This window comes from Aethina tumida, chromosome 2 (genome assembly GCF_024364675.1).
Source record: "Aethina tumida isolate Nest 87 chromosome 2, icAetTumi1.1, whole genome shotgun sequence".
Classification (NCBI taxonomy): Eukaryota; Metazoa; Arthropoda; class Insecta; order Coleoptera; family Nitidulidae; genus Aethina; species Aethina tumida.
The window spans coordinates 30718138-30731766 of NC_065436.1; the positions used below are offsets into that span (position 1 = coordinate 30718138).

Here is a 13629-nt window from a genome sequence, read left to right on the forward strand (position 1 = left end):
GTGGAAACTTAAATAACAAATATGATGGAAAATTGTGTGTGTCCAGATTCGGTTATTGTTGGCGGTTAATAGAACGAATTTTGTGCTCTAATAAACACCTTTTCCCGTAATTGGAACCGCGATTTAATATATAAAGTTCAATCATACGGCGTTGCAATATTAATTGAAATTCAATCAGTTGATTGTTAGGAAATGCCACTAAACAATGGGTACGTGCAACTATCAATAAATTATACTATTGAAGTATTCCAGGCACGTTTTCATTTTCTTCCATAGCCGTAATTAATGACTTCATTACTGGTCTGATTTAAATTTAATTAGAACGATCGGCTCTCCGTGTTTTACCAGTTTGTATCGCAGGACTCGATTAACTAACGATCATTATCGGGGAGCTGCCTTAATTATAATTACTCGTAAACTGATGTTAATACATTTTTTTTTTTTTTTCATTTAAATCAGTAGTTCAGTTCCGTGGCATCGGTGAATGGGATGTGTTCCGGTGATTGCAGCAGCAACTTTTCAAAGCAAACGGATGCCGTAATGCCAAGCGCAAGCACACTCGAGAAGTCGAGGGTGCATAAAAAAAAAACTGTATTGGGAAGTTTTGCCGTGTTTACGGTCGACTGCATCCTTCACGTCCCGTCGATCTAAACTAGAACTTAATCCGTCCCCCATTACAATACCAGATTTGATGAATCGGTGAAAAATCTGCACGTTCCAGTTGATTCAACACTTAAGTAATTAAATCCATTAACCATCAGCCGGACATTGTTCGCATCGTATTTATCAGGCGGTACGAGATAACGAGATTTGTTGGCGCCATATTCATATGTAAATTGACTGGCAATAGTAAATCCGGTTATTCAAAACGATCCGACGTTCTGGTTTACCGTAAACGGTGTGTTTGATCTTTGCTGACACGATTCGGATTTAATTACGAATCTGTTTGGGACGTCTTAAATGATGGGTAATCTTGATGTCAGATGCTGCTGATTGGATGGATCATTATTATTTTAATAAATTTATGAATCTTATTATTTACTATAATTATAAAAAGTATACTTTATTTAATGTAAATTCTCATTAACTAAATTCTGTTTATCTTTATATAAATGTAAATTTTTCTTTTTATAAAAATTTAATCTATTAGATTTATTATTTTATATAATTAAATTTATAAATATGTAGTTTAAACCTAAACTCAACAAAAAATAAATATAAAAGATTTAATTTAAAATAAATTCTCATAAACCAAAATCTACATATTTATATAAAGCACTTATATTTATCTAAAAATAGAATTTTTCTTCCTATTAAAATAAAATTTTATTAGACTTATGTTTATGTAAAATATTATTATTAAACTCTGCTCATTTTTACACATTTATATAAAAGTAGAATTTTCTCTCTATAAATATTATATTTATATATATTTTAATCCCAAAAACTATAAAAAACAGACAAAAAAGACCTATATTAATGTAAATTCTCATGAACTAAACTCCGCTTATCTTTTCATGTTTATATAAAAGTAGTATTTTTCTTTCTATAAATATTAAATTTTTAAGTTTCATTATTTTATAAATAAAATGTACAGTAGGAAAAGCGTTTGACGCGTCTGAATTTAAACAGAGACATCATGCACGACAGAGACAGTAGAACTTTGTCCCATAGTGGGAGACTGTCTCTCTCGTAGATGATGTCTCTTTCAGGATTCAGATGGATAAAACTCTTTTCGTGCTGTATATTTTAAACTCAAAACTACAAATAAATAAACATGAAAGACTCAATTTAATATTAATTCTCATGAACTAAACTCTGCTTATCTATATCTTTTCATATTTATTAGATTTATTGTATATATTATATTAAATGTACAAAAAATAAACATAAAAGACTCAATTTATGTATATTTTTGTGAAAATTAAATTTATTAGAATTTTAATTTAAACTTGAAGACTACAAAAAATTATAATAATAAGTACTCAACAGTATACACTGAATAACTACCTCCTATTGAAATTCACTTTTGCACTTAAATTTTCAATAAACAGCACGAATTAATCGACTGGCTACGAAAATTCAATTTAAGCAATCATCCGAACAAGCGACAAACAAATATTGTGGAGAATAACAAAATTTTCCTTCTTAAAATAAGAATTTGGACAGAAAAATCGATGTTTAAAATTAGACGAATTCCCTTGTACTTTTATCCGATCGGAAGTATGACAGGTTTTTGCATGTTCCATCCAAACGTCGAATTTAATATTTGTAAAACTTGTGAAAGACATTTCTGAGGTATGCGAACTTAAAAGTAATTTCCGTCAAAACTTTTCGTATTCTGTAAAGAGATATTTGCAAAATTTAACTCATATTATGCAGACATAACTATCATCGAAAAACTTATATTAAACTCTGAGTTAATATAATTCATAAAACTGAAATAAATATATGATAAAGGGCAATATTGTGCGACGCATATGAATAAAGTATATTTTAAAAAGTTTCTAAAGCATCGACTTTTAAGATTTCTTACACGTTTGAATAATTTTAATACTCAAAAGACAAATCTTTATCCTAACAAGTAAAGGGACCGGGCCATTCCGTATTGAAAGGATTACTGGAATTTGTTTTTACAGGAGGGCTTTGTTTTCATTGATATGGATTAGCCAGGTAAGTATATAAATCAATGACATAATTTTACATCAAAACATTCTAGAAAGTTCAAGAACACCTCAGATATTTTATGGTCTGTAAAACTTCGACCACTCACTACTAGAAAAAAAATGAACGACTACAAAATGATTTAGGTAAAAAGTATCATGACGCAATAAAATTTCCTTCAATTTTCCCAATTAATAACTGACTTATAATCACTCAATTTTACGATCATCGACCGAATTTTATAATCCACGCGCCCGTATCCGTTTTTATTGCGATATAAATTTTATACTTGCATTTTACGGCGGACCGATCTTAATAGCTGATTTTTTATAATCCTCTATCAGATCAGGTTAATCCCTTCGTTTTCATTTATTGCGATAAAACCAATTTTGCTCGTTTGTATTAATGCATTGTAAATTTAATAACTTTTGCAGTAGATTATCGTAGTAGAAATGATTTTCGACTAATTACTGTCGTAATTAAATTATTAAATTAGGAACGTGGTAAAAGCGTATCATGCCAAAGTGCCATTTACCATTTTTGGTTAATTATTCTATATTAGTCGTGCTGATTAAATTATATTAATAAATAGAATAGATGAGTGCTTTTACCTTTTACTGAGAAGACGAACCATGCCTTAAAACTAAGGAGAGGAAATTCACATTTCTCAGTATTTTCAGTTTGTATTTATATTTTTTGATCTAATATGTTTTGTACAGTTCTACTCCGTTGTGAAAATAAAATTAATAAAGTTTTATAAAACAAACATTTTTGTTCCGTTAAAGCTAACGTATATAAAAATAAATGAAATCAAAAGAATATTTGAAACATTTTATTTTCATAAACATCGCAATAAATGCTAAAATATTTTTATTCAATTTTTCATTTAATACAATTTTAATTCGGTGAGTCGAAATAGAAAAACATACCGAGAAAAGTAAGTTCCCTAAGAACACGTCCGAACATCCGATCTACCTTTGGCCAAATATCAAAACGGCACACACGCAAAGTTCGTGCTATCGTATCACTTTTACTTCTGTTGCGAATTTGACGTCGGTCGGTATGAGTGACAAAACACTGACACACTAATCTAGAAATGGGTCTAGTCATTGCATATTTATTCGAATTAAACTCGGATCGTGATGGCTAATTGGACCGGTATCCTGGATATGATTTTCATTATTTATGTAGTTTACGGGTAATTGATTTATTATTTATTTGCATAAGGTGCACGGTTTGTAAGGTTTTAGAAAAAATTGCAATCAGGTTAATGTTATAAAATTACAATTAATTTCTTTTTTTTTTTTTTGATAATTGTTAATTAATTTCTGTAAAATGACTTTGAGAAAATTAATTAGGTAAATAATAGAAGAATCATTTATTAATTTATATAAATTATATCCGAAATTATTAAATGAATAGGTATAGAAAAAAGAAGCTTTGAAAGATACGTGGGAGGAAAGATGATCGCTACTGAACTTACCATCACTGTCTTCAAAATCAATATTTTTTTCTAATTTATTAGGCATTTTTAATATTTATGTTGAGAACATTTGTCACATACTACAATTTTCGTCTGCACATCTTGAAATAAAGTGGTGGTAACACGTAAATCATTGGAAAAGACACTATTTGATTTGATATTATTTGATCTATCTTCTACATTTTATCTTTCTACAAATATTTTCTACGTCAGCAAATATAGAGATTACTACGACTATTCTATAAAATCGATAAATTTTAATATGTTAATTTTTTTATATTTTATAAAATATTTATAACTATTAGTTATTCTAATTTATTACTTAAATACAGTTACTGGACGCAAATAGTCATCAAAATCCACTGAATAGAGAATTTTTCAAAATTTGTGCCAAATATTCTGTTGAAATTATCAAAACATATTGAAATTTCTTATTATTGAAATTTATTTATTTACAAAATGTCTACTTAAATATAATAAAGTTATGACTGATTGCAATCAATAGTATTTAAGGTACATAATGAAATATTAAAATGAAATGCTACAAAATTGTACAATAAATCACAAACAGGGCAATGGAGTATAATAAAATAAAAAATTTATTATTTAATTTATAGAACTGATAACTTATTTTTTTGACCGTGCATATTTCCTCGCATCAATATTAAGAAAATATATATTGATCAATATAATTTATCCCTTAAATACATGCTCTGGTTACAGAAAATCAAAGTTAATTGAATGGATGACAGGAAAATTAGGAATTCCCCCAAAATTTGATTTATCGAATGTAATGCCAAATATTCTGTCGGAATTATTAATACATTCAGGTTATTGATATATGGTTGTATTTAGAAAACATCTACTTAAATATAAAACTTGTGCTAACAATAGAATTATGATTAATAGCAATCAATATTGTTTATAGTAATGTTAAAATATTAAAATGAAATATTGCGATATTGTACAATAAATTGCAAATAAGACAATGAAATATAATAAAATATAAAATGAAATAAATTAATCCAATACAATTTTGTTGTTTCTCCAATAAGAATGACGATTCTAACAATTTTGAATTTACAAAAATGATAAATTCATTTTAAGACCGAATGGTTAAGAGGGAAATTATAAATTCACTTTAAAATTTCGATTTATCGAATTTACTGCCAAATATTCTGTTCGAATTTCAAAATATTAACTCTATTGAAATACACTTATATTTACAAAACATCTACTTAATTATAAAACTTATGTTAATAACAGAATCATGAGTGATTGCAATCAATATTGTTTAAAGTACATAATGAAATTTTAAAATGAATATTACGAGATTATACAATAAATTATGAATAGAGAAATGAAATATAATAAAATATAAAATGGAATAAATTAACTTCAAAGGAATTAGTTTTTTCTCATATGATATGAAACGACGATTTATGAATTTATTATTTTCATTACTCCCCCAACAATTTTTAATTTATAAATTTAATAAATTCATTTTATGCATTATTACTCTGAACAAAATTTTTTCAATAAAATATTAGCTTTTCTAATTTATTACTCAAATGTAATTAGTGGAACGGGAGAATTATTAAAATACATTGAACAGTTAACAGGGAAATTAGACATGATTGCAATCAAAGTATAAACTGAAACATTAAAATGAATATTACAAGATTATACAATAAATTATAAATAGAGTAATGAGAAATAATAAAATGGAATAAATTAATTTCAAAGGAATTTGTTTTTTCTTCAGTGAAGATGACTATTTATAAATGTATTATTTTAATAAGCTCTCCAATAATTTATAAAAATTATAAATTCATATTTAAACCGTTAATATACTCTCAGAACAAATTTTTTTCAAACAAATCATATTGGAATATAATAAAATATAAAATATTAAAGCCAATGGACTTTTGCTATATAATATAAATATATTACTTTAATTAATTCTCTATTAAATTTAAGTTTATAAAAATGATAAATTAATTTTTTGCCCATATATATTTCCTCGCATCAAGATTTTATCTAAAAAATATTAGCAATTTATCCCTTTATAATCACTGGACGCAGAAATTCCTCAAAATTCATTGAATGGATGACAGGGAAATTATTTGTAAATATAATATTTTAATCAGTCTTCCAACAACTGAATTTATAAAAATGGTATACAAACCGTGGATATTTTCTTACTACACAATTACAGGACGTTTTACAATCCCCAGAGTAACATAAAAGATGAATAAAGGATTTTTACTAAATATTTCACCTTCAATTTTATGTTAACAACTATCTTAGAAGAATATTACATGTATATTTTAATGCAGCCATCACTAAATATTGCAGACTGTAGACACATTAACATGGTGAAAAATATTAGAAATATTTCACTGTCACTTGCCTGAAAAGTCATGATAAATATGGCAGAACACTGACACACTAATCTAGAAATGGGTCTGGTCATTGCATATTTATTCGAATCAAAACTCGAACCGTGATGACTAATTGGACCGGTATCATGATGTGATTTTCAATATTTATGTAGTCTAGGGAAAATTGATTTATTTGAATAAATTATATGTTCTGTAAGATTTGCACAATTTTAATGTTTGATAAGAAATAAATATGTAAAATTTCTAACAAAATGTTTTATTTATTTTTTGTACACTTCAGTTAAGTTAATTAATTTTTGAAAATATTTAATACTTATTGTAATAAGAAATTTATGGTTGCAATCGATATATTATTGAGTATTAAAATATTAAAATGATATTTTCAATGCAAGTAGTGTAATGAAATATAATTTTTGACTTTTCTCCAATGAAAACGACGATTTATAAATATATAATTTTAATCAGTCCTCCTATAAGAATTTTGGACGTAGAAAAATGATAAATTCATTTTTAGGCCATGTATATACTCGTATTCTTAAAGCACAACTTCGGGACATTTAGCAACCCGCAGAGACACATAAAGTGTAAATAAAAAAAAATTCACCTCCAATTTGATGTCAACAACATACAAATTTTAAGAGAAATTGTCTCGGTAAGAGATTACATGTATATTTTAATCCACTCGCCCAATAAAGGTCCCAGGCTGTGGCAGACATCAATGCGTTAAAAAAAAAAAAAAAAAAAAAAAACTATTAGGAATATTTGTAACATGTCACTTGTCTGAAAGGTCGTGATAAACATGGCAAAACCGTCTCAATAAATAACCTTAATCTGACCGAACGCTTCCGTCAAGAAGTCGGTATTCATCAAAATGATGAATAACGCCTTCGTGTGTGTGTCTATTACGTAGGAATATTTTCATGGAGCCCATCCGAGTAACGTTCCCGCTTCCCGCGGGAATTCATAAAGCCGAAAGCGGAAACGGTTTTGTTTGTTTAGCTAAACATTTTAACGTTTTTACCTCGAAAACGCGTTCGTCGGAGAATAATAGAATTTTCAATGGTTTTTATTGTATGACGGGCGGGGCGCGCGGTTTTCCCTGCATTTTGTTACGTTTTTGTGTCAGTTATTACGCGGGAATTGCTTTTTCGAATAGAGATTGGAAGTCGACTTTTTCGTTTGGCCATCACAAATACAAATAAAGTTGATTTGATTGAAAAAAAAACGTAATGTGTGACTGGGAATAATACGATGGTACTGTATGATAAGTACCCAGCCTAGGTCAGATATGGTACTACTAGTATTTAAAATGTCACCATATTAGAAAATTATAAACTTCCTTTCACATTCAACATATTTTCAAATATAAAAAAAAATAGTTCTGCGGAACTCTGAGGAGGTCATTGATGAAATGAATACAAATTTTGAAGGGTTGAAGCAGTCATATATTTTAGAGAAAATGAAAAAAAAATTGTAGTTATAGTTATAGAGACTGTCGATAGAAGTGAAAACTTATGATTTTTTATTATTCAAATATATTACGGGCTGTACAAGATCATTACAAAATATAAATACAACTCAATTGAAATAACAATTAATATACAATCATATTATTTAAGGATAGTATTTGTATTTACTTAAATTTCAATATACCTGATTTTTATTATTATTATAACATTATTTTAATTGTTTGTACCAATATCATCATTAATTTAATTAATTAATATTTAGGTTTTTTGTACTTTCAATTATTTAACTTTGTACTAAAAAATATACAATAGACTTACGGCAAATAAGTAAGAAATGAAAATGTTTGATTCAAATTTATCTAACTATCGCGTAAAAACGGCATCGATTCTTGTTTTATATTTTGTAGTACTGAGTTTATATGAGATAATTATATGAGTTTTCGATCATTGGACATATTTATGTTAATACATTTTTCACTAAATCCTTCAATTTCAGCAGTAATGAGCATGTATATATAGAGACAGTAAGTCTACCACTATGGGGCAGACGTGGTACATCAGAAATAAAGATGATCCTGAAAATTTCGAATATTTGTATATAGAGATTCCTTTCAGGCAGCATTCTCCTCTATGATACCTCCATTTTCAAAATAGTAATAACGTCAAACTTATTTCCGACTTACCTGTAGGATTTTAATGAAACCATTGCATTAGTAAAAAATTACCTGATTTCAAAATGCGCTCAAATCTGCAGCTTCCAAAGTATGGAGTTAAACAAGTATCATCATTCATTCTCTGAAACTCAACTCCTACTTCCGAGATTTTAACGTTAAGATATACTTTTCGGGTACCTCTTGAAACGCCGGCAGACACATAGTTTGTTGGTCTAGTAACCGTGATTACCAGCCAAATCAACTCTTTTCTTTTGTCTGAATTTAGTAACTAAATAAATTCAGGCAAAGAAACGTTGGGATTGAAAAATAAGTTTTACAAAAAAACTATTGTGTGAAGCAGTGCTGTATGATAAGTACTTAACCATGGTACTCCTATTAAGTCATTTTTTGTGGTACATATGTTATAATCTTTAACAATAATACTGGGTATTAAGTTTGTGCATAGCTACACTTTCATTGACAACCATGCAATATTGGACAGCCTAATACAAATAAGGTCATAAAAACATTTTTAATAAAAATTAGAAATGAGATGAAATAAGCATCTCATTTGAAGATGCCAAAAATTTTGGATGTAAAAACTTTTCACAAAATGGTTAATATTTCATCTTGTTTGTCAGATTTTTCAGACGTCGGAAAAAATTGAGGTCTAATATTTACATATTTTACTCAAAAAATGTTTCTTCCTAAGGTCAGTCATCATAATGAATATATCAAAATTAAACATTTTCGACTTGAAGTATAAAAATGAAAACCATATATTGATAATTTTATTAAACAATTGTTCGTGCCACATGATGATTATCAGTCAAACTAACAAACATTTCTACTGTGTATAATATTATATTTAAATAGGGTAGTTATTAACTGGAATTAGAACTATTTTAATGTATTACTGCATATATAACTTAAATTAATGAAATATGTAGCAGACGAATCAAACAAAGCATACGATGAACTACATGCAAAATCATTCCGTCCAGCTCCATCAATTTGATTATTAAAATCAAATTAATGAGAACTATAATTTAAAGCTATGCGGAAAATTGTGATGATGTGAAACCATTTCTACTTACACATCTCACACTAGAGAGAGGTCGAGGTTAATTTTTAGGCAACACCGAAACACCGACACATTTTTTTTTTGTACGTCTCAGACTGGAATACCTTTTGGCAAATCAAAATTCTCGAATGGCATATGAGTGGAGTGAGGCGGTTTAATTATGCACTTTTCCTCCTGCTCCTGTTAATTGGTCCACGTCGTTAAGCTGGTTTGTTTATTGTCTTCCCGGAGTTCTCCGGTTAGTGTTTGTTCATACTGAAGTCTGGAAAACGAGAATGAGTACAAGCTATCGCCGATTTCAAACGATAAGACATGCTGCAAAATTAAATTATACGTACTTACCCCTAATTTATTTCACAAGAACGTTAGTTAAAAAAAAAAACATGTGCCTGTGCATTTGAATAAGCTTATTTTCCGGGGAGTTTTCTGAGACCACTGGAACACGTACGAATATTTTATTTCGAATCTAGTTAGCAGTTTTGAAGCGGCTTCGAAATTAGTTCGCATTAATTTGCACGTTTCACTAAATCAGGTCGATTTTACAATGAGGAAATATATGTTTGACAGAAATGTAATCGATTTTCGCACGTGTTTTCTCTGCAACATTACGGATACCATTTTATGTTTTATTAAATTCTAGTTTTCTAGTGTTTAATTGCAGTCGTCACGTGTGTGTTTCAAATTAATTTTCAGGAACATTTGATTAATTTTATTATGATGTGTTTCTGGTTAATAAATTTTATACAAATTTATGTTCGATTGAAAAACAAATATTTATAAAATTTTCACATGAATATTTATTGAGTATTCAGGATTTTCACTGAATGATCAACTAATTGTTGACATAATTATACATACATACTGAAACAATAAACTTTATTGAAAATATTGATATCAAATATTTATACTTGTCAAGTATTAAACTGGCTATTTTTTCAATTGAATATATTATAAAGCAGAAATATTGTAATATATTCGGTTTCGAAAATTTTGTACTACGCTGTAATTTAGATTAAAATTAACAAAAATATTATGTCTATTATTAGATCACTTTCAACTTTTGTTTTAACATTTATCAAATAGAGACTAATTAAGTTAAAAACAAATAGTAGTAGAACACCTTCATCATACACTATTTTCATTATCAAAAATGATAGTATAAGTTAATTTAATTTAGTACCTCATACTGTAACCTATGGTACACCTTTCAACTGTAACCTATTGTAGGCCTAAAATATTCATGGGAAGTGTTAAATGGCGGCAAAATAATTTGTATAAGTAATCTCGTACATGATCAATTGGATTCATATCCGGGATAAGTGGAGGCCACTCCGTTCTCTCAATTTCCCCTTCTCTAAGAACGTCCCGGACGTCTGGGGTTCGATGTGGATGAGTATTTCCGTCCATAAATACGAAATAAAGACCCATCTCTTCTCGCATTGGTTGTACAATAGATCGTATTATGTAAATTTGTCCAGTCGTTATAACCAGCACATAAAACCACATCTCTGGTAATAGCGAATTGTTGCTGTTTTCGTCATCCCCATTTGCTTTTTAATTTTCGCTAATTGTCAATATGCAACAGCAATCTAGAAATATAACTCGCGATGAGTAGGCCCAAGAGTAGCCGGAAGATTTGGTGTATCCCTTACTTCCATGGAGTCTGGTAACCATACAAGGAGACCAGGTCAAGGTAGAAATCGTGCTACAACTCCTGGATTTTTAACTTTGAAATGACGGTTTGTGACTAAAAGAATTTTTCAGACTCAGTTAAAAAACGTAGAAAGGGTTCGAATAAATATTGAAACTATTCAACGACTTGGAGGGGTCCCAATTATGGTGTGGGGACAGTACGTACAGACTTGGTGGGAACCTTAATGCCGAGCATTACATTTTGGACATTCTCGAAGAACATGTGCCATATGCATTCTTGGAAGACGTTTAAGGGACCATCCTAACCGTCCGAATAACGTAGAGGGTCCGGAGCGTCTTCTACTCAAAATTTAGGAGAATTTAGACCAAAATGAATTTCGAACCCAGATTTTGAGTATGCACAAAAGATGAGAGGCTGTCATTCATAATAAAGGTGAAAATACCCCACATCAAGTTCAATTTTCATTAAATTTTGTTATTTTTTAATTTAAAAAACTTTAACAAGATTTTTTATAAAAATTATAAAAACCTATTTTTAAATAAATATACAAAGAATATACGTTTTTTTCGTTTTCAGAAAATATTAATAATGATCAATTATTATTAGTATGGTGCGTTAATTTTTGAAATACTGTACTTCTTTTGATTAAAATTGTGGTAAAAATAAAATTGTTTACATTTATTGCTGCGTTTTAATATTTTTGACCCAAAAACAGTTAAAATTACATACCCAGTACTTAATAAATAACATTCACCATTGATTATATAAAATAATCAATCAATAGTTTTCAATTTGAAATTCGATATTATGATTTCCGCAAGACTTAACTTCCGAAGAGTTAACAGAGTTATCTAGATACAGTTACCTACATATAAACCATCCATTTATCGATCGGAATCATCAAAATTAATTAACACATTCATAATTTAATTACGACACGTTTCCTATAACTTGAAACCATTTCAATGTGTTACGAAAGGTGGCTCTTGTTTCCATTTTCCCGAAATAAACGCCAAACAAAGAGGGTGTTAACGACACCGAAATTGGAAAACTGAGCCGTGAGATTTTAAAATCATTGATTGGAAATTGGCCCGAATCAAGCCGGATTTGTATTTACTGTTTGCATTTTCGACCCCTGACTAAAATCACTTAAGTGCTTTTCAAACACATCGATCGTTCGTGTCAGAAATTTTTACTGATGCACTAACTACCATAAATGCGGGTTATTAATTTTATTGCGTCGTTAAATTTTCAATTAAAAAACGCAAATGAGGGTGGAGATAACGATGTAGTGAGCTGACAGGCACGTCATAACACACTCAAGACTCAATTTAACTCGAATGATGGATTATTGTGGACACACGTCGTATGCCAATTAAATAATTATCTATAAAAAATTAGCCCAAACGTTGTCAAGCTAAAAATATGATAAATGAAGTGTAAAACGTACTCGCGTAATAAAATTTCAAGCCGACAATACTAAAATTTGTAACATGTGCCTTTGACTAAAAATGAGCATCTTCTACATAATTGATACAAAATTCAATACAGCCTCCAATATGGCACTGAACGTTGATGCACTCAATGCGCTAATTTAAGTAAAAGCCTCGCGGAACATTGCTGAAAAGTGCAAATGGATTTTAATCAAGTTTGAACCTAAACCCGTGTATCAAAGCTTGTCGTTTTTGTCAATTGAGAATTCAATTTTTTCATGGAACTGTCGAATTTTAAGTGTAAATTTGGAACTGCCAAAACTACAAACCGGGACCGAGGAAGTTCACTACCCAATTTGCCGCCAATAAACTGACTTATTACTTTCGTAGCTGGATAGTAATTAATTCCGAACGGACTACTTCCTTGAAAGGATCACCGAATTGATTTAAGTTTAGACGCGGACAGGATAACGTCTTCCTCTTTTTCCACTCCCCGTTTCCTTCCGGCCGTGGCTAATTTCATTCCGGACAATTCCGGTGTCTTTATTTCGTGGAAGTTTGTTTCCGAAAACGATTTATCTGAGTCATTAAGCGAAAGAATGAGTTCTTCGGCACGTTCAGGTGACGAATATTAAAGAAGCTCGGCTTGAACAACTATAGATATGGAAACAATTGTCACGTTTCAACCTTTACATTACGATGTTCACCTTTTTTAATTAGCACAAATGTTTCCGGCATCCGCGATAGTAAAACATCGGAATGTTATCATTGGCAAAACTCTCCG

The 13629-nt window shown here is 29.4% G+C and overlaps 1 protein-coding gene and 1 long non-coding RNA gene across 2 annotated transcripts in view; both read right to left on the minus strand.

The window, feature by feature from the left end:
- LOC109602171 (potassium channel subfamily T member 2) overlaps positions 1 to 13629 on the minus strand; it is a 258306-nt gene that overhangs the window by 83883 nt on the left and 160794 nt on the right. The window lies entirely within an intron of this gene.
- LOC126264441 (uncharacterized) overlaps positions 1 to 13629 on the minus strand; it is a 44847-nt gene that overhangs the window by 6333 nt on the left and 24885 nt on the right. Inside the window, exon 2 of the long non-coding RNA XR_007547154.1 lies at positions 9772 to 10020. This is a non-coding gene — a long non-coding RNA (uncharacterized LOC126264441). The remainder of the gene's footprint in view (positions 1 to 9771; positions 10021 to 13629) is intronic.